The sequence below is a fragment of the Diplotaxodon limnothrissa genome, linkage group LG20, assembly GCF_057381915.1.
Source record: "Diplotaxodon limnothrissa isolate DT_005_m linkage group LG20, D_limnothrissa_male_GT1.1, whole genome shotgun sequence".
Classification (NCBI taxonomy): domain Eukaryota; kingdom Metazoa; phylum Chordata; class Actinopteri; order Cichliformes; family Cichlidae; genus Diplotaxodon; species Diplotaxodon limnothrissa.
Genome location: NC_140615.1, coordinates 15778886 through 15798685, shown reverse-complemented (window position 1 = coordinate 15798685; position 19800 = coordinate 15778886). Strand labels below are relative to the sequence as shown.

The window sequence follows — 19800 nt, the reverse complement described above, 5'->3', positions numbered from 1 at the left end:
TTCAGGCACACGTCACACTTGGGAAGTAAAGCTGACCCTCTGCCAGCAGAGGGCAGTCACGCATCGTTGTGGTTGGTGCAGACAAGGAGGAGAGTCCCGGCTTTTGACGTCACTTCATTTTCATTCTGAAGGACTTCCAAACTAGACTTCACTGGAGATTTAAACAAACAAAAACAACCACAAAACTTCCTCAAAGATCCGTGACGACAGCTTTCTTCATCATGATCAGCTGCACCTTAGTGAACCCTTGTATGGTCACATACTGTTATCTAAACTAATAAGCACAGGGAATCCAGATAATGTGGAACTGTCAGAGAATATAAACTTTTCTCTCTGTATGTGGTCTGAGCAGGTTTGAATTACATCCGTGCTTCTGCGTGAAATCTGTCACCACGCTCCATGAACTTACACCCTGCTGTCAAGCCGCAGGAGAAGAGCAATACGTCTGATGTGGATTTTCAAAATAATCCTCTCATGTTATAGAGCCTTGATATAGAACACGGAAGTATGGATGAAGTTAAGATGGAGACAGAGAAAATAAGCAAGATAAAGTGTGTGTGTGTGTGTGTGTGTGTGTGTGTGTGTGTGTGTGTGTGCGCGCGCGCGCGCGCGCGCGCGTGAGAGAGAGCAAGAGTTTTGGATAATGTTAATTGAACTTACTAGGGCACTTTTGAATCATTTCCATATTCCATTTCCATATTCCACGAACGAATAACATTATGTTATTCACAGCCGACTGCAGAAAGCATTCACCATGGTGAATGTAAATACAAATATCTGTGATCCTCAAGACTTACACACCTTTTACTGACAACTATTACTTCTTATAATAACAGCAATTATTATTAGTTAGGCTCCAGGCCTTAAGAGGGTCATATGATGGGGTTTTTCTCTGTATGTATCATTGTAGTTTCTACCTTAGAATATAAAACGCCTTGAGGCGACAGTTGTTGTGATTTGGTGCTGTATAAATAAAACTGAATTCAAATGAATTGACTTGATGGACTCTTCTGACAACTAATTGAGGGATTTGTTAAATTTCGACAGAAGTAGAGATATTTTCTACTAATACTACAGTCGAGGCTTTTATTTTGTAGGCTAGACTATCATCCGGTCTCGGGGTACAGACTCGGAGATTGACGCTCACTCAGCCTCACGCAAAGCTGTTGAACCCGCTCAGCTGAGTAGAGGTCCCCGTCCTGCGGCCAAACAACAGACCGCTCCTGGTTCTGAGGGGAACACCCACCCACACCCACAAAACCCACCGGACAGGACTGGGACTTTCTTTCTACGTTCAGTTGTTTTTTTCTAAACTGCGCTGAGAAATCCTTTCTTTCTCTTTTTTCCTCCCCGTCTGAATCGCGAAGTAGAGGTTAACCCCATCAGATACTTTCTGCTTGTTAGCGTGGATGTGAGTCTCCGTTTCACTGCAGTCAGCACTATGGACGGCTGATTCACCAGCTTTACACCTAACAGGTAAGTTCAAGGCCGTCCTTGATTAAAATTGATTAAAAAAACAACAACAAAAAACAAGCAGGAGTTGTGGCAAAAGAACCTCTTGTAAAATTAAGAATAATAGCCTGTTATTCTCATTCAGTTTTTCTTTGTTAAAGACAGAAACCTGCTTGGTGGCATAATGCGCATAATGTAATGTAAGTTTAATTCATATTAGATACTTGTTTGACATGGAAGGTGGGCCTGCTTTGTAATTTTGCAATATTGTGCTCACAGTTTGTTTGGATATAACAGAATTTGTCAGCGTAACGCACAGTCTCCGTGCCAGCTTACCCAGCACACTCAGACCAGACTGCTTTACAATGGACATAGAGCGGGGCCACCGTGCGCACTCTCTTTGTCAGCTGATGTAGGAATGTCCATGAGCTGTGCGAGCCCATGTCAAACGCCTTGCTCACCTGCTAACATTCTCCTGGACATACGCGGCTGCCTCTTTACTGCCTCGTTTAGAAAACAGAAATCATGCACTTTGTGTTCACTGAACTTGGACGGAGTTCACTGGCGTTTAGAGGCGTGAACATGGGCTCGCTCTCACTGTTGGGTAATGATTGTGGATGTTGTTTATGTCGCGTGTGGTGACGAGAAACATCTCACCAGCCTTTAGACAATGAGGAAGCTCACCCTAAGACAAAGACGTTTCTCTCATAGATTGATGTTCTTGAGTGCGGGGTGAATGCATGGTTTGGTTGAAATGGCTAAAAAAGGGAAGCTTGACTTTAGCTCAACAGCTGGTTCTCCTGTTTTAAAACAGCTGTCAGATTTAATCCAGCAACATGAGAAACAGCTTAGAGATTGATTAAATCAAATCAGAGCCTCCAGAAAAACTCTCCTCTAAGTATCGTGAGAGGTCAGTGATGGAAAGCAGGTTTTCTTCCCATTTTTTTAAAGGGGTCAAATGTTTTGATAGGACAATTCATATGCATTTTTAATGGCTGCATAGCCCGGTCTTGAACCTTGCTTATGTAGGTCCTGTCATCCAGACACTTTTGGAATAGCTGGCCATCTGCTTGCTGATGGTCTGTTCCAAAGCACGATATCGCATTACCCACGATGGACTGTGGGGGATGAAAGAAAGTGCTTTTTATTGCTTTAACACTGTTCATAGATTTAAAGCCAGTTTGTCAGTTGTGCGATGTAAGCTGACTGTAGAGATGCTTGAATGAAAAGTTTGTAAAAGGGAATATAAAACTTTGTTTCTTTGAGGGTTTTTATCTTACAATATAAAGTGCCTTGATGTGATTACTGTTGTGAATTGGGACCATATAAATAGAATAAAACAAATGTAAATGTTCTTTGAAGAAATATACCAATATAGCTTATGGTTGCCAGTATTTGTTGGTATCAACATTTTTGCGTGATATCAGACACACTGATTGGATTGCCTATTGGCAAACAATATATTACCAATTATGGTGGCTAAGGTTTTTGTCACAGTGTCACAAAATAAGGTGTTGAAGACCTGAAAGATTGTAAATCTGTTTCTTTTTGTAATGAATATTAGAGCCAAACTGCTATAGACATTTGAGGACAATATCGATATTTGGACACTTATCAATATATCAACCGATAGTTTATTTTTAAGCTAATTTCCTTAGCATTTTGTTTTAAAATCTAAAATGTGTTATTTATTCACTTGTTTATGCATGTGTGGCATTCCAACTAACTGTTGTCCTTATTAGGGAGTTGCAGAGTAACTTCTGGTGGACAAACTATGCAGCATCAATACTCATATCATGGCTGAATGATGATTTTCCCTGTCTCTTCTTTGCTTTTAAAATCTTTATTTATTGGCTATTAAAAATGATGATATTGGTAAATCATCATATACCTAATATCACCTGATAACATTAGTCTGTAAGTAAATTGGTAGAGTTTTAATGAATCATTTTGGTTTGGAACCAGTCTCCTGGAGAGGGGCTGGACTCTGTCTCAGTCTCAGTCTGGACTTGCCCCTGGTGAGAGGCGGCGAGCTGGGGTGGGTATTTTAATATCCCCTCGGCTTGCTGCCGGTATGTTGGGGTTTTTCCCAGTGGATGACAAGGTTTGTTCCCTGCGCCTTAGGGTCGGGGAACGGTTCCTGACTGTCATCTGTGCTTATGCGCCGATTGGCAGTTCAGAGTACCCAGCCTTCTTAGAGTCCCGGGGGGGGGGGGGGGTGCTGGAAGGTGCTCCACCTGGAGACTCTGTTGTCCTGCTGGGAGACTTCAATGCTCACGTGGGTAACGACAGCGAGACCTGGAGGAGCGTGCTTGGGAGGAATGGCCTCCCTGATCTGAACCCAAGCGGTGTTTTGTTATTGGACTTCTGTGCAAATCACAGTTTGGCCATAGCGAACACCTTGTTTGAACATAAGAGTGTCCATAAGTGCACGTGGCACCAGGACGCTCTAGGCCGCAGGTCGATGATCAAGATCGATTTTGTAATTGTATCACCAGACCTGCGACCATATGTTCTGGACACTCGGGTAAAGAGAGGGGCTGAGCTGTCAACTGATCACCACCTGGTGGTGAGTTGGGTCAGGTGGCGGGGGAGGACGCTGGACAGACCCGGTACACCTAAACGCGTAGTGAGGGTGTGCTGGGAACGTCTAGCAGAGGCCCCAGTCCGCGAGATCTTCAGCGCACACCTCCAGCAGAGCTTCAACAGCATTCCGAGGGAGACTGGGGACATTGAGTCCGAATGGACCATGTTCAGCATCTCCATTGCCGAAGCTGCTGCATTGAGCTGCGGCCGCAAGGTGGTTGGTAATCCCCAAACCAAATGGTGGACACCAGAGGTGAAGGGAGCCACCAGGCTGAAGAAGGAGTCCTATCGGGCTTGGTTAGCCTGTGGGACTCTGGAGTCAGCCGACAGGTATCGACAGGCCAAGCGGAATGCGGCTCGGGCAGTGGCTGAAGCTAAAACTCGGTGTGGGAGGAGTTCGGAGAGGCTATGGAAAAAGACTTTCGGACTGCCTCGAAGAGATTCTGGCAAACCGTCAGGCGTCTCAGGAGGGGAAAGCGGTGCTTTACCTGCACTGTGTATAGTGCTGGCGGAGCGCTGCTGACGTTGACTGAGAAAATTGTCAGGCGGTGGAAGGAATACTTCGAGGACCTCCTGAATCCCACTGACATGTCTTCCGAGGAGGAAGCAGAGTCTGGGGATGAGGGGAATGACCCACCAATTTCCGGGGGCGAGGTCACTGAGGCAGTTAAACAACCCCTTGGTGGCAGAGCCCCTGGTGTTCATGAGGTCCGCCCCGAGTTCCTGAAAGCTCTGGATGTTGTAGGGCTGTCCTGGTTGACACGCCTCTACAATGTTGCGTGGAGATCAGGGGCAGTACCCCTGGACTGGCAGACTGGGGTGGTGGTCCCCATCTTTAAGAAGGGAGACCGGAGGGTGTGTTCCAACTACAAGGGGATCACACTCCTCAGCCTCCCTGGGAAAGTCTATGCCAGGGTGCTGGAAAGGAGAGTTCGTCCGCTAGTCGAACCTCGGATACAGGAGGAACAATGCGGTTTTCGTCCTGGTCGCAGCCAAGTGGCGGAGGGCTTTCGCTTTGGTGGCCTCAGAATCTCATCTCTGCTTTTTGCGGATGATGTTCTGTTGGCTTCATCGGGTGAAGGCCTCCAGCTCGCACTGGAACGGTTCGCAGCCGAGTGTGAAGCAGCGGGAATGAGGATCAGCACCTCCAAATTTGAGGCCATGGTTCTCAGCCGGAAAAGGGTGGAGTGCCCACTCCGGGTCGGGGATGAGTTCCTGCCCCAAGTGGAGGAGTTCAAGTATCTCGGGGTCTTGTTCGCGAGTGATGGGAGAAGGGAGCCGGAGATTGACAGACGGATTGGGGCTGCGGCTGCAGTGATGCGGACGCTGCACCGGTCCGTCGTGGTGAAGAGGGAGCTGAGTGTAAAAGCGAAGCTCTCAATTTACCGGTCAATCTACGTCCCTACCCTCACCTATGGCCACGAGCTGTGGGTAGAGACCGAAAGAACGAGATCGCAGATACAAGCGGCAGAAATAAGCTTCCTCTGAACGGTGGCTGGCCTCTCCCTTAGAGATAGGGTGAGAAGTTCGGCCATCCGGGAGGGGCTCAGAGTAGAGCTGCTGCTCCTCCGCATGGAAAGGAGCCAGCTGAGGTGGTTCGGGCATCTGACAAGGATGCCTCCTGGGCGCCTCCTGGGTGAGGTGTTCCGGGCATGTCCCACTGGGAGGAGGCCCCGGGGCAGACCCAGGACACACTGGAGAGATTATATCTCTCGGCTGGCCTGGGAACGCCTTGGTGTTCCCCCGGATAAGCTGGAGGAGGTGGCTGGGGAGAGGGAGGTCTGGGCTTCTCTGCTTAGGCTGCTGCCCCCGCGACCCGGCCTCGGATAAAGCGGATGAAGATGGATGGATGGATGGATTTTGGTTTTACCTAACACTAAAAGTGGAATAAAAACAACCAAAAGAAAATGGCGTTGTTGTTCATAGGTTTTTCTAAATACTGGTAGCCAAACTTTAACAGTCAGTGCATCCATGATCCGTATACTGCTGTACTGCCTTGAGCTGTAGCTAGTATAACCTAGCAAACATTTTAGCTTGAATTAGCTAATGAGAACTTGCATATATTCATATATTGTCTTCATTTTTAGCGACATCTTTCTTGTCTTTATCAAGGTCCACAGTAGTAATAAGTTGTGTATTCAGTCTGTTTAATGTATTGTAATTTTCTGAACTAACTTAAAAGTTGGAATCAACATTAGCTCATGTTTTTTGTTAGCTTTAAATATTAGTCTATTTTACTTTACTGTTTCAAGTGTTTCTGATGTATGACTGACAATAGATAGTGAATCTATCTGGAAGGCTGAATCTATAGATAGTGAATCTATTGTCTATCTATTACACACACAGAGAGATCCAAAAGTAAAAAAAAAGAAATACATACAGTGGACATTCAAAAATATGGGAGTTTAAAAATTATAGTAAAAAGTGAATGATAATAGAAAGCCAGAATGGTTAAAATAACATGTAAGGATTTATATGCTTTCAACTAACACACATTAATTTAGTTCTGTTTATCACTTACAACCTTTTGTTAAATTTTGTTAGGCTTCAGACTCCATACAGCAAGAAATCTTCTGGGTCACACCCAAAACAGTATCGCAGGGCGGCTGCCATTTCTACATGGAGAGCTTTTGAAATCAAACTGTGGCTCATTATGCTCATTATATGTGGCATACAGCTAGCATTTAGGTTTCTTCCGGAGCCCAAACCTCTCAGACACACGGAGAGGAATGGGTCGAAGGCCACTTCAGCTGCAGCTGGTCATTGAAAAAGTGATGCTGCTCAAACCACCGCTTTCTAGCCCTTTCTGTGAGTCACAGAAGCAGGACTGCTCAGCACGCATGCAGCAAGGACAGGGCTTTTTGATTTATAGGTATCAAGTGTTGACTGCACTGTAGGTTAAGTAGTTTGCCTTTAAACAGTGAGAAAAGTGGAAATGAGTGGGAACAGTAAACGGAGTGCTTTTTCCTTTTGAAATCAGAAGCCTCCCCAGCAGGCCGTCTCATCCATAACCTTCTCGGGTGTCACATACCGTAGTAGGATGTGAGATATATTTTTAGCAGCATTTTTAGTAACACAGGCATCGGTTGCTAATCATAAAAACAGGAAAGGATGTGATCCCTTGCTGAGTTTTGATGAGCGCTTGTTAATGAGTAACTGTGTTGTTAAGTTGTTAGGTGATTTCAAGGCACTTGTTTGCTTAATCATAATCAGAAACATGAACTGGCATGGAAAGAAATGAGAGGGCAAACAGCCTATCCAAGTAGGTGCATCAGTGTTTGAGAGGGGGACAATGTGCACACCAGATTCTGATGATAGAAGTATTAGGGCGTTCCCCATATCGGTCACTGCAACAGCTGGTGGTCCCTTATGGTACATTCTTCTGAGTGTGTGTGTGTGTTTGTGGTAGTAGGGTGTGGGAGTGGAGAATCTGCAGAGAACACTTGCTGGGGCACCACTGTGGCCACAGGCATCCCTAGGAAGATAAAGGAAACTAAAAGGCATTGTTCAAGCTCTCGGCCTGTATTTTCTTCTCTTCTCTAACTCCAAGCTGCTTCTTTTATCGGTTTTCCAAGCTTAGTTAAGACAACTCACATTTGGTTGACCCTGCTTCAGATACGCTTGCTATCTCCTGGCTAGATTGGATCTTAGGCCTCAGTAAGCCCTCGCGGGAGTTGGCTGACAGTCAGATTGGCAGCCTAATAAATACTCCTTTTCATTAGGAGCAAGCTTTCATTCACTGTACTTAAATGGAAACCCCCTTTCAATTCCCCCATCCTATTGACCATACAGGATTTACAATAGAGGCGCAGGGCGTTTGTCAAGAAAAGCGCGCGAACACACGCACGCACGCACGCACGCACGCACGCACGCACGCACACACACACACACACACGTGTCACATACTGAATCTTGATTCATATCTTTGGTTCCGCTGGAAGGGTGCAATATAATTCAGCCTGAACTCTTCTTGGTAGAATCAGTTAACTAAGCAGATGGATGGGGGTGCCCAGATAACCACCAATCCACAGATAAGGTTTCTTTTCTTGGCGGTGTTAGGAAGTGGAAAGCTCGTTACTCATTGTCTACAACACCTTATCTAACAATTTATCTCCTATGATTTAGAACATGCCCCTTGGAAATTGTAGGAAAGATATTTTTTTTAGTGGGAAATCTGACAGGTTTGTAGAAATTTGAATTAGATTGACTCAAAAAGTACAATTTCATTGTACTTTTGTTCTGAGGAACTCCACAAAGAAAAGTAGTAATATTCTAGAATAATTTAGAGAAATTTCAAAGGCAGACTTCTTGTTTTGTAGTGCTTGACTGACAGTGTCCTAAAAATGTTTCTGCAGTGTGGTGTACAATACCTGGTATTCCATTTGAGTTTAGAAGAAAGCATAATGCGTCCTATGTGGTTGCCCCTTAATTTGATTGAAGATGTGTTACTGCCCAGGTGTTAAGAATATTTACCACACTTACCTTTTTGTTCATGGACAGGAAACGGCATTTTTTATACAAATAAAATAATCTCACAATGAGTGTAGATGTGACAGTAACTTCTATTACTAATAATGTTTATTTTACAAAACTTTCCATTGAGCAAGCTACTTACCTCATCGCAGAATAATGCTGGCGGATAAAGGAGTGCCTCTTGTTCTCTTTGTTGTGTTAGCAGCTCTTTCCTAGCTGATATTTTATGAACACATTAGTAGTTTTTATCTTGCTGTCCGCCCTTTTTTTCTTTTTTCTTATCAACTTTTAATTGGGTTTTTTATTTTCCATAACTAAATTATTCATCTTCTCCCTTTGTTCTTTGGATTGCTTATCACACTTGCACATGAAGCTGGAAAGCTTGAATATTATACTGATGTTTTCTTGGGGGGGTTGATATTTCCGTAATTTTGGCCTGTAGGTGTTTGTGTACCGTGGCTGAATTGTAACTTTAATATTGCTCTCCCTTTCTGCCGGGCAGCTTCGTCTGAGAAGACGATGTTCAGAATGAAGTATCAAAATTTGGATTAAAAAAAATTCAATATCCGGAATAGCATAGAATCCCTAGCTAATACAACAATAAGGTCAACATTAATCCTCATTCATGTAATCCTTTTTGAAAAGGTAATCTTCTTACAATAGGTCCGAAGAAGGCATGCCTTATTAAACCCAGAGGGTGTGGCTTTTATTGTTCTGAAGCAGCCCTCAGCCGTAGGACAGTTGTGCATGTGCCACTATCCACCAGTGCCCTGCCTCAGCCACATCCCTGGTCCCTTTACCAAGCTCCCTGGAGAGCCTCAGCTCTGGCTGCAGCTCATGCTCTAGACAAAACCCTAAACCCCCAGCTGCCCCATTCTGTATTACTGCTTTAGGCCCCTAACTCTCCCTCTTCACTACAGAGTTACAATACATATAAGGCACTCTTGCTGAATTGGGTTAATTAATTACAACAGCTAAAAGGAAATGACATCTTGATCTTGTTCATGTCAAAACCCAGAAGCCTTCAGAAGAAATGTCACTAATAAGCATAATTTATATTCTGCGTTGAAGGTTGAAATGACTCTGCTGTAAGAACTCGATCTGCATCCCCCTCAAATGCCATTTTAGGGACTGTTCAAACAGCATCTGTTTGCTGTACATAATGCAACCATTTTTATTGGATTTCAGATTTGACTTTCCGCTCTTTTCCAGTTCTTTGTAGAGGCTTGTGTCTGAGACATCACTGATGACGTTGGATCTGCTGATGGTAATCAGGGGTCTGACTGATTGCTGAGCCTAGTCCTTGGTGGCACTAAAGAGAGTTGTGTACATATTTGAGTCCATGCTGCCTAAACTTTTAGACAGTTACATGTATGTCCAGTTGCTGCAAAGCTGGAAACATAAACCCTCTTCCCACTAAACTGTTGTCCCTGAAATCCAGCCCTAGGCATCTGGGCAGTTGCCTTTGGACCCAGTAGAGTTATGCTAGTGATGTGGCTGACTCACAGGTGGAGCATTCCTTTTTTATAAGACATGCCTAAGCTGCTTGAGCTCTTTGGTATACTGGCAACTGCCATTTAATGCCATGGGTGTTATCAGTGTTTCACAGTTAGTTCTCAAGATCAGGCTTGAATTAATGACTGCTAGTAACAATTGAAAATCACCAGTGGTCAATGAATGATCAATATAATTTGCACAAATGTCAAGATAACATTGTGAGAATTGGCTGATCAAACACACCCAACTCAGCTGCTTCACTCTGCTGTCAGTTGAGCTAATGGATTACTTGTTTGTATATTTGAAAAGTAAGGTCCAGAGGCTTAGTCAGCTTTGCTTTCTTCATTGTCTGCAGGGGTCCGCTGTTACTCGGCTGTTTGTCTAATCCTCAGGTTTATCAGCAGTGAAAGGGATTTTTAGAGTGTCAGTCTAGATGTCAACAGACAGTAGATGGATTCAATCCCCTTAGGCTACTCAAGAGAGGGGATGAGGGCAGAGCTGTAACTGTCCAAGGCTATTGATCATCAGTAAACCATACTGCTGCCATTTACTTTGTCCGTGTTAAACAGTCACTGGTATTAATGAGGTTATTTGAGCAATAGCTCTTTGGATTTGAAAAAGTTGAATTTAGTTTAGACCCTACTGAAAATGCAACTCGCTACTTAACTGCTTCCTTAATTGGATAATATTTACATTTGCTGCTCTCGATTATTCTTTCGCTTTCAAATCAGCTCACTTGGCACTTTTCATGGTGGATAAAACTAAAATCCTCTTATGCTTCCTCCTGATTAATGAGAAACTGGGGGAAAGTTATAAAAAGTTGAAGAGTAAACCATAAAACCTCAAGGAACGATCAGCATGAAGTCCACTTCAAACGGAGCGTAGGGAAGATAAAGCTGGCCTTTGCTAATTTAAAAACAAATCACAAACCACATGAAAGTTTTGATTGATGTTTGGACAGTCGCATGTGACAATGAGCCTTCCAGATTACATGTATGCTAACAGGATGTCAGAAAAGTCAAGGATATGGAAGGGCTGCGGTCTGTGGTTTGAAATAACTTAAAACTTGCAATAATGTTCCTGCAAACATTAGGTTAGCAACCATAGCTAGTTGTCTTGGTATTATCGTGTTGATGTACCTCACAGTCCCATCCTTCATAAACCAAACAATGCAGGACTTGAACCCTGTTGAATATATTGTTTTCCAAGTTATATTTTTTTCTCAATAGTCTGTTGGAAGTAATTGGCTTTACTTCTGCTTTTCTAATGAATGCAAACATCTGGGTAGCCTACTTCTGTGATTGCCATTGCTTTTTTGTACAGAAGTTACTTGATTTCCTGTGCAGCACGGATTCAACAGTTACATGCACAACTGACCTGACAGCTAATCTGCAAATTCTGGCTAGAATTTTTTAATCTGTCTGACGAGTAAATTCAGAAAGCTATGTTCTACAATCAATTAACTTAGTTTCTTTGCGTTGGTTGTATGTTTTATTTAGTTGTGCAATAAATGCTGGCCTTCCAATTATGCTTAAACAGTAACTCAGCAGGAAATGCTGATCTCATTCTATGTGAGATTTCTCTGGAAGGCTGGTATTGAACCTGAAAAGTGGCTTTAAATTACCCTGTTCTCTAGCTCATGGGAACTGACAGATAGATGCTTTTCTGCCAGACTGTTCCGAGCGTTTGAGTGGCTGCTCACTCAATGTTATATTAGATGAGGAGACGAGCAGAATGGTATAATTTAGTAAAGGATCTTGGCCTTGTGGGCGGAGTGTAGCAGAGAAAAACTGGGATTTGGTGTGTGCTTACTCCAAATGCAGCAGCTGCAGCAGAAAGAGGAGGAAATCATTTAGATGGTTTGTTTGACCGGTTCGACCGTGGCAGTCCACTAGTCTGCCGCATTTCTATGATCCAGTTGGCAGTCAGCCATAATCAAAACATGCCTTCTTATTAACATAAAGCCAAGGCTGTTGATATAAGGAAGCTAGAACCCTAGTGGAAATTGTATTTTTTCCTTGATTTGTGTATGTTCATGTCTAGGTCAGTGCTGAAGTTATGCACTGTAATAATCCTATAGTCAAATCCATTTTGAATTGGCTGAGATTTTTGTCTCCTTTCCCCCCTGCTATGGTAGATGCTACGTTTCACTTTAAAAACGCAGCTGGTTTTTAGAATCACTGAATTAAAAAAGTCATAATACATTTTTTTTTACCAATTTTATTTTATGTTTGAAAAAGAACTAAAGAAACTAAACTCCTGAACCCCTTTGTGCAGGTTTTAGAAAATATAGGCCCTAAAAGGAAGGGCCCATATGTCACGCAAGGACTATAAAGTAAAGTGAGAAATGGTCTGCTTAGGGAGTAAAGCTCCTACTGCTATACTGCTTCACTTAGTTAACATTTGTCCCTCTCCTCACCCCCAACCGGCCGCAGCAGATGGCTGCCCCTCGCTGTGCCTGTTTCTGCCCGAGGTTTCTTCCTGTTAAAAGGGAGTTCTTCCTTTCCACTGTCTGAGAAAACCCTAATAATCAGATGTCCTCCTATAAGCAAGGATTCAAAGGGGGTCAGCTGATTGTAGGGTCTTTACTATATAAATCGCATGTAGGTTATTTAGCACTATATAAATAAAACTGAATTAAATTTGACATGTGGCTGCTGTTATACATTTCTGGTTAACAGTGGCTGCAAGGTGTAGTGGTTTACACATTCACCTAAAAAGTAAAAGAACCCTGGTTTGATATCAGAAGGAAACACAGATCTCTTTGGGGTTGTGTCAGGAAGGGCATCTGGCATTAAAAACCGCCAAATCAAATACATGGAGCTACCTGCTGTGGCAAGCACTTGTGATTAAGCTTTAGTTGAGTCATAATTTGCTCCACGACACGTCACAGCATAGTGAATAATGCCTGCCAAAGCAAACTTTATAATTTGCTTCATTTACGTGATCAAAAGCCCCAAACTTTCCAACTTGCATTGGCTGATTTTGCATGATTATTTTTTTTCTTGTCTTGTGATAGTAAACCCTTTGAGGTCTAAGCCAACTCTAACCGTAACCATAGCCTAGCCGCAGACTTTGTTTGGGAAGTTTGTGAATTGTTTTGATGTTTGTCAGAATTATGTTTTCTTCTCTTCTTGCACAGAAGAAAAGAGGATGATAAGTGCATTAATCATATAGCAGTCATACACAATTTAAGTACCAAAAAATAAATTATTTGTAGCAGGATAAAACAGTATCAGTGTTATTTTCCTATCAGTCACTTCTGCACGGTTAAGATCTCAGTGGGTTCTTGAGTCATGGTTCATTAATAGATGGTGATCAACAATAACTCTTGTATGTATAATGGATAAAATATACATTGGGTTATTTATTTATTTATTGGCATGGAGTGTGGAAGTGTAATTTCCTGTTGCAGGAAACAAGTATATGGATGCTCTCGGCTATGTTTACTTAATATGTATGTAACAGAACAAGTGATGTGGCAGTGGGGAGGCTAACCAAAGTGAGCACAGTGTGTCTGGGTGTAGTCGGGGAGTATAGATTTTCATAGTGGTTACAGCATAGTCGACCACACAGTAAGTGAACAGGAGGAAATGATCCAAACACAGTAACTGGATCTTTATAGACACCTGAATGTTTGACAGCTTGATGTGCACCTCTGTAGTTCTGTCACACTCCGGGCTCACCTGCTCTGTTGGTCACAGCAAACTAGGTATTTGGAAAATAGCACAGTGTAAGAAAATGACTTATTTTCCCAACATGAACGAGTAAATCTGTTTTGTTGTACGATTCACAGGCTGTTGGTGCGAAGGAAGTGAAACTGATATAAAGATTTTTGCACAGCAATTCAACCGAAAGCAAGTGTCTCTATTGTGGGACTGTTTTCACTTCAGAAAAATGAATTTCATGTTCAGCAGTAGATTGAAGTAGTGACGCATTTTTATATAAAGATTCTTACCACACCGGAAAATATAGAATGAGAATAGGTAATAGTTTAAGAAGACTTCTTTTTATATAAAAATAGTCAATTAATTTAACAATTAATAGGTGTGTTTGTGATATCTGAGGATTCACATAACTTAGTAACTCTAAACAAGGGAGTCACTAAAGCAAAAAGTTATTATTTGAAAGATAAGAGGATAGGCTAACCTTAGAGATTTAAAAAAAAAAAAAAAAGAGCTTCACCTGCACATAGTGGGTTTTTTTCTTTTCTTTTTCTTGGCCAAGTTATTTAACGTGAATGAATTTGCAACTTAAATGTTGCCTGCTAACCAAGGTCGCTAGCATTACCTGATAACTCCAGCCTCTTTCCCAAATATAGTAACTTGTAGTTCCAAAAAACTAACATGGTGGTAAAACATTAATGTTGAGGGTTCAGAATACCAGCGGGTGACTGTGTCCATCGTGTACAGTATGAGTCTTGGAAAAAGGAAGCTGCTTTTGAATCTCATGTCTGTGTGTTGGAGGTTTAAGTACACAGCAACACAACAATGTACCAAAGTATTGACATAAAACAATTTGAATTTATTACAGGCAGAAACATAACATAACAAATACAACATAACAGACATAATATAATACATAAAAGAAAATACTGCAGCAAAGTTACATGTCGGTGTAACAGTAGATGTACATACTGGAGTTGACAGAAACATACCAGCACCCTTATTTTTGCACCTCACCTACCTTTGCACCTTCCCTTTGGATGACATCAGGCTAGCTGTTTTTCCCAAGTTCATTGACACAGCGATATTTAATATATGGAGCTTGACTACATGGTTGTAGACAGAAGGTAGCTGCTACACGGCATCTATCTCCAGGTGGGGTCCTTGCCCCCTTTTATTGTTCTGAGTTTACACCAATGATACCTCCCAACAGGCTCAGCCCACAGGCTATGCAACCTGCTTATTATTCTAAGATCAAGCTTTCACATAAAAGAGGGTGCTGGCATTATGAGAAACGGCCCACAAGTTGTTGTTATTGAGCCTGTGTGTGTATGTGGTCTCCATTAGTTGAACAGTAGTCAGACCAAGTCTGTTTGTCCAGCTGCTGAAGGTCCCCCCCCACCCCACCAGACTCTAACTCATACACTCACACATCCACATCCACACACACGCACACACTTGCACACGTTTGCACTGGCTACAGTCATTCCCAATCCTAAACTAACTTTAACCCTTGACTAACCAAAGCTGATTTTTTTTTTTAACATTTAGTATGCATTTATAAAAATCTTTTTGCCTTGAATATTGAACTGCTTTTTACAGACCAGATTATCCTTATCCCATCAGCATCACGACCACACACACACACACACACACATACGCATACACACCTTGGCCTTCTGGCTTTGTGTTCCATTTAAATGGATCTTCCTCTACCCCCTCTTCTTACAGAGCCATATCTATACAGGCCATGTCTGCCTGCCTCTCTCTCCTCCCTCTGTCCCTCCCTTCTGTCATTCTTTGAATCTTTTCTTATCCTGGGGGTCCACAGTTTGACCCCAGTTGCCCTTGACACATGCACTTCTAAAGCTTCAGCCAATCAATAGAGACTCCAGTGTCCCGGTGTCAGATGTTGGCTCCGCTAATTGAAACCAACAACAACCCGTAGTGAGCACGAATGAGCATTTTTGCCTGTGTGTTGAGATGATGAATGAGGAGGATGGAGGAGCTGCCACATTCACATGGTGATCACCCAGTCATCAGCTATTGTCAGGACCTTCATTTTTGCAAGATTAGTGAGAAAAATTGTACCCCAGTCATGTCAGCTGTATGACAGCCAGACAAATGTGGCTCGAGAATTGTGGTTTTAAGGTAGCAGCAGCACTCTCACTTGCAGGCTGAGGCTGGCACTATTCTGTATTCTTCTTGTTTTCAAAAATACCTTAAAAACACCACTGCTTTACACCTCTGTATAACAGCTGGGCACAAAATGAAAAGCTTAAAGAGAAAGTGGAGGAATTGTTGATGCCAGCTTGGAGCTGTGCTTTGATACACACTGCTTATAGTGTAGAATGCCATGAAAGTGATTTTGGTATTGATAATTTTAAATAATCAGCTGTGTTATTGTTTGCCATCATGAACAGTGCATTTTTAGTTGTTTTTACTAATTTTACTAGTTTTTCAGCAAACAGTGGAACTTTTTGGCGTGACACGACAGACGTGCATCACGCTTATTGGTAGTTTTTGATTTTTCTTGGAATGTAATGACATTCAATTGTACACAGTGTAAAAGCAAAGCTATCAATTTACCAGTGTTATACTTCCCTATCACCTATGGTCACAAGATCTGGGTAGTGACCCAAAGAATGAGGTCACCGATACAAGCGTCAGAAATGAGTTTCCTTTGAAGGCTGGCTGGGTTCTCCCTTAGAGGTAGGGTGAGGAGCTTGGTCATTTGAGAGGGACTCAGAGTAGAGCCGGTTGAGGTGGTTCGACCGTCTTACTAGGATGGCTGCTGAAACGCCTCCTAGTCGAGGTGTTTTGGGGCCCGGGGCAGGCTTTATATTTCTTGGCCGGCTTGGAAAAATCTCAGCGTTACCCCGGATGAGCTGCAAGAGGTGGACAGGAATAGGGAAGTTTGCTTGTCTGTTTAGATATACTACGACCTGAACCTGGATAAGTGGTAGAAAATGGATTGATGGATGAGAATTGCTTTGGCTCAAACAAGGAATTTTACCTTCCTTCCCTCTCCCTTTAAACTAGGCTTCTTCTGATTGACTGCTGCTCTCAACCGAAAGATTTGACCAGCAGGTAGGTGGTGCCTTTGTGCTCACACCAACAGCTGCGGGCTCGAGATAACAATGTTAATATCTGCTCTCTGTGAGATCACACAGAGCTAAGAGTAAAAAAGAAAAAGGCGTTTTATTTGATTACAATAAATGATTATAAAGTGTGACAGCTGCAATTACCTTTAGTTATAAACTTATATATATTATTTTATTTTAGTTATATAAGTATAGTCCTATTTTTGTGTTGTTGTTTCTTTTTCTTTTCTTTTTTTTTGTTGTTGTTATTTTCATTTCAGAGGGAGAAATAATCTGGACATAGGGAGCCAAATAAAAGTGCAGGATATAAAGGTAGTGATCTAACCTACCTCAAATAACTGTAAAAATTCCAAAGAGGAACTCGGACTGATATGAGAATGATTTATTGCCTCATGTCGTTCATTTGGAGCATTTATTGCCTTAAATGAAATGATTCATAAAGCACTTATAAAAGCAAAGTCTCACTAAAAGAGCTTAAACACATGTTGGCTGTGCTATTGTGATGTCTCACCCAGCTGCATTATCAGGGAGCCTATTAACAGAAGAGGTTACAAGTGGTCTAAAGGGAAAAGGCTCTCAGCTTTTTAGCTCTTGACCATGTGACCAAGCAGGTGACAAAAACGCAGCCAGTGCAACTGTTGCTCTGCAAAGTGTAGAAAAATACGAGGCGTATGGCATGCTTTAGAGTGTGGAGTGCAAATTATCTAACCACACGGTAATGTTTTCACTATCAAGACTCTTGTAAACCACTTGCACTGTTTAATTTTCATCTTGAATGAAAAGACAAAAAATATTGCTGGGTTCATTGTTCTGACAAAAAAAGGGAAAAGGGGGGGGGGGGGGGGGTCCTTTCCTAGCTACTGTAATTAATCCCAAGCATCAGTCAGACTATTCTCATTAATAATGCATTTCTTAGCAGCAGTGCTGACACAGGGAGTGGATTTGAGTCTTTATTCAGACATTCAGCAACAATGCCAGGCAACCCTCGGAGCCAATCTGCTTTACTCGAAAGCCAGCCGCCGAGAGAAGCAGGTTTCACTGCTCAGCCGTGCCCTACGTTTCCAAACAATGACGATTACAATACACATGGAGCTCAACAACAACAGTCCCATAATCTGTCTTCTAAATAAAAACACACCACCCTTCTAGATTCAATGTATTAAAAAAAAATGTGTGCACTTTTTTCTACTTCCCTTTTCTGTACTTAAACCACCTAATGTGTTAAAGGTTCAGTTTGCAGGACTTTATCCAATAATACATTCAGCCCCAGTTTTACTCTTAGTTTTGTGTAATCAGACTCAAATACTATATACATTTCACTGAACTCAAGAGTACAAGACTATCTGCATTTGGATTTTAATAGATATTTGAGTCACATGTCTAGTTTGAACATAGTACCAAGCAGAGCAGCCAAGTAGCCAATGTAAGCTGCTATGCAGGGGTCTTTAGCAGTGGTTTGAGGTACTCAAGATCCTTTAAACGGCTTCATCAAATAAAGCATATTTAAAAATGCTCCATCTACATGAAGGGGAGCCTTTGACTCGAGTACACATCACTGGATTCTTGATACTGATGCATCACTGTGCCAGCCAGTATATGTATATGTCAGTGAAAACTGGCATATACATATGCCGAAATAACAAATAAACACTAATGCTGACTACAATTGACCAAGTGTAGCATTGGTAGACATTTCCTTTGCTCTCCCAGCTTTGTAGTGGTCACAGTAAGCAAGTCTCCATTTCAACTGTGAAGAGAAGAGAAGTCTTCAAGCTGCAGGTTTGACAGGACGAGTTGCAGCAAGAAAGCCATCGCTAAGACATCAGAATAAGACAAAGAGGCTTGCCTGGGCCATGAAACACCATCACTGGACTACAGAAGACTGGAAGAAGGTTTTATGGATTGATGAATCAAAATTTGAAATCTTTGGTCCATCATATAGGATCTTTGTAGGTCGCTGAGTAGGCGAAAGGATGGTTCCACAGTGTGTGGCATCAACTGTCAAACGTGGAGGAGGAAGTGTGGGGCTGTTTTACTACATCCAGGGTCAGTGACTTGCACAGAGTGAGAGGCGCCCTGAACCAAAACTGCTACCACAGCATTCTGCAGCACTATGCAATACCCTCTGGTATGCGCGTAGTTGGTCAGGAGTTTATCCTCTACAGCAAGATAATGACCAAAAACACAAGTCCAAACTATGTCAGAACTACGTGAGGAAAAAAGAACAAGACTGTAAGCTTGAAAACATGGAGTGGCAGCACAGTCTCCAGACTTAAACCCCACCATGCTGGTTTGGGATGAACTGGACAGAAGAGTGAAAGCTAAGCAACCTACAATATCTGTTATATCTGTCAAAGTTGGCTGTATCAAAGGTTTTAGGATAAATTTTGATCTATAAATTGATTTGATGATTTCTTTTTAAACTCCAAATGCTTCTTTGTACTATGCTTTCATTTCAGAGTGCAATGAGACATTAAACTGCATAATTGGCAATAAAAAATGGAAAAACTGGGGTGTTCTAAAACGTGTGACTGGTAGTGTTTATGTTGAACTAGTGCAAAATAAAAAATTTAAATACATTTTATATGTACTTTACATTCAAAATGTAAAATATTAGAAATAAATATCTAGTTTCACTCATTAAAAGCTAAGAAAGGTCAAATAATGTTACTTAATTTAGTTTTATTTTGAACAAATGTATTAATCAACTTGAAATATATAAAAACAATGCCAACTTTATTATAGAAAGAACCCTCTTGTTTTGCAGTTTTAGAGTAGTTGTTGGGAGTTGCTCATTACCCATAGACATCTGAACATGACAATGGGCACAAAGGAAAACAACTTTAGCCTTATTATAGCAGATTTTGCATGGTAGCCTTTGAAATCGAAACGTAGTACTCTATTTGTGTAAATGGACTTAACCTACTTTCTACCGCTGGGGCCTTTTTTAAAGCTGGTGAAAGTAAAAGACATTCAGTTTTTGTTGTTGGTCTAGTCTGACCTGTCCAATGATGTAGTTTATA

General features: G+C 42.0%; 1 protein-coding gene across 1 annotated transcript in view; it reads left to right on the top strand.

Moving 5' to 3' along the window:
* Positions 1 to 1195: 1195 nt before the first annotated feature.
* Positions 1196 to 19800, top strand: part of plxnb1a (plexin b1a) — a 78744-nt gene continuing 60139 nt past the window's right edge. The window contains exon 1 of the mRNA XM_085343974.1: positions 1196 to 1476. The gene's annotated coding sequence lies outside the window, so the exon portion shown is untranslated. The remainder of the gene's footprint in view (positions 1477 to 19800) is intronic.